Source organism: Eptatretus burgeri, chromosome 5 (assembly GCF_056783735.1).
Source record: "Eptatretus burgeri isolate ZD-2024b chromosome 5, Ebu_testis_v1, whole genome shotgun sequence".
NCBI lineage: Eukaryota > Metazoa > Chordata > Myxini > Myxiniformes > Myxinidae > Eptatretus > Eptatretus burgeri.
In genome coordinates this window covers 25,764,313-25,766,812 of record NC_140965.1, presented here as the reverse complement: position 1 = coordinate 25,766,812, position 2,500 = coordinate 25,764,313, and the positions used below count along the sequence as shown (strand labels likewise).

Below are 2,500 nucleotides of genomic sequence, written 5' to 3'. Positions count from 1 at the left end.
AGGTACAGTTTTACACCTCAGCTCCCTGAACAGCTCAGCTCTGACATTCAGCCTGGCCCTGCGACTCTAGTCATTGGTGTCCAGTGTCCCTTGAGAAACAAAATTCTTCTTCGCCCGACTGTGAGTTCCAAGACATCGACCGGCAACATCAAGAACAGTGGTCTTGAAGGCAGTCCACAACTCTTCAGGATCCCCCAAAACACCCAGACCCCCACAAATATCCACTCAGCCTGTTTGCAAACTCCTTATCTACCCTCTCATCCTTGAGCTTGCCAACATCCAGCCTCGGCTGGGATGGTATCATTATCCTGGATTTAAGCTGCGACTTCAGAGTTGCTACAACAAGCCTGCGGTCAGTATTGAGGAACTGAGCACTCCTGTAGACCCTGCAGTTCTGGATCATCCTCCAGTGGCCATAAACGAGCACATGGTCAATCTCCTTTGCCACACCACCAGCGTTGGAATACCAAGTCCAGCGATGAGCTTGTGGGTGCTGAAACCATGAATCAGCCACCCAAATTCCATGATTTCTTGCAAAGTCAAGGAACTTAGTGCTATTCAGGTTCACAGTTCCAGACCTATGGGAACCAACACGCGTCTCATAACCATCCCTATCGGTTCCAGTCGATGCATTGAAATCCCCCAAGACTGGAAGAGTATTCGCCTGGGTCACTGATCAACCATCGACTCCCATGTAATGGAATGCATCCTTCACGGTGAGATCATTCGCCTGAGTCGGATCATATCCAGAGATCATGGAAATGACACCCAAGAAGTGACGAATCCTTCGCCTCATAATACGATCATTGGCCGGTGTTACTTCAATTATCATTGGAGTCAGCATATTGGACACAGCTACAGCAACTCCTTGGGCATGGTAACCATCAGAGTGACCAGACCAATAGTAGGTATGACCACCCACCATGATCTTGCCGCAATCCGGTCTCTGAACCTCAGAGTGCTGCAATACCGATGTTCAAACGCTTGAGGCTCAGATGATGACAGAGACAGGTGATCATCCTCTCTTAGGAACAGGACATTCCAGGCACCCACCCGAAGGGACTGCCTCAGGTTAACCCAAGTTGACCACCGTCTGGTGGAAGACACCTCAGCACCACCCCGACACACACTCCCGTAATGTGACCCAGGAAGGTTACCCACCATTGAGTGATATGTCCATAAACGATATGTAGCACGATATCTCAAAAAGTTATTTTAGGATTTGGATGAAACTTGGTAGATGAGTTGGTTAGGTGACAATAAGGCGGAGATTAAATTTTAGTTCAGGTCCAAATCCAGATCTGGTCTATCAGTGGGATACAAAATGTAAACTATTCAGCTTGGCAGACGTATGTGCTCTACCGAGTATCCAAGTTTGCCCAGGCCAGGGTTTGAATCACCAATCTCTCAGACTCAGAATGAACACTCCAACCATTTCCCACCGGGTCTGATCAAGTCTCTCCATACGTGCAAATAAGTATCAAAAATTGTCCCCTTGCTGCAAGTTCAAATGCCCCCAATTGCAAATAGTTTCCTTGAAAGGGCAAGGAACCAACATGACGTGATCGTAATGCAGATCTTCAAGGGGAAGGGAAACCGATTCTTTCATTTTACAAGTCGAATGTGCTTGGCCTGTTCACTCTCACGGTGTGCATAACACGTATTTGCCGGAACCGAAAAAGGCTGCGTTGTGAAACAAGCGTAATACTGTGTTCAAAAAATTTCACATTTCATAATTTTTAATTTTCTTCCCTTTCTGACAAGTCCACAATTCCTCTTGAAAAGGAAGATATTTGTTGACATATAAAATGGTGAAATTCTTACTTTACGAGGCATCAACAGATACATTGGCATGATCCTGCACATATCTCAAGGTTTGCAAAGTGTCTGCAGTTTGCAATGCAGATTGAACATGCGTGATGGAGACAGACAGATAAGTGCAATAATCTTCCAATAGTAAACACACACATTCATACACACTCACGCACATACACATACACACGCACGCACACACACGCACGCACACACGCATACACCGTAGTTCAGACAGGCATTGATCCTGACTCCAAAGATCTGTCCAACTTTCCTGTAGGTCTCATGTGGCACTGCCTGGAGGTGGTCTGACACCTCCTGCTTCAGATAATCCAGTGTATCAGGGTGGTTGACGTCGACATAGATCAGGTTGATCCAGTTTGGGTACCACTCCATCATGTCACTGAGCCAATTGTACATATCAAGTCTCCTCCTCATGTCATCTTGACTCAGTTTATGCCTCATCGAGATGATGTATGGGAAAAGCTTCAGTTCCTGAGTGAGTAAACGCCAAACTGATGTTGGTTTTTGATGCCGAGCTCCCGATAGCGCCGGAGGTGGCACTTCATGGGACTGTCCACTGCAGAATCCCGCACGGCGTCTATGTTGGCTTGGCTCCTGGTTACTGATGCTGGCTTGGCTCCTGGTTACTGATGCTGGCTTGGCTCCTGGTTACTGATGCTGGCTT

General features: G+C 47.1%; 1 protein-coding gene across 1 annotated transcript in view; it reads left to right on the top strand.

Moving 5' to 3' along the window:
- The first annotated feature begins 2,264 nt into the window (after window positions 1-2,264).
- The window catches only part of LOC147026113 (phosphoinositide 3-kinase adapter protein 1-like), a 262,651-nt gene continuing 262,415 nt past the window's right edge, over window positions 2,265-2,500 (top strand). Inside the window, exon 1 of the mRNA XM_085881158.1 lies at window positions 2,265-2,500. This exon is cut by the window's right edge and continues 501 nt beyond it. The gene's annotated coding sequence lies outside the window, so the exon portion shown is untranslated.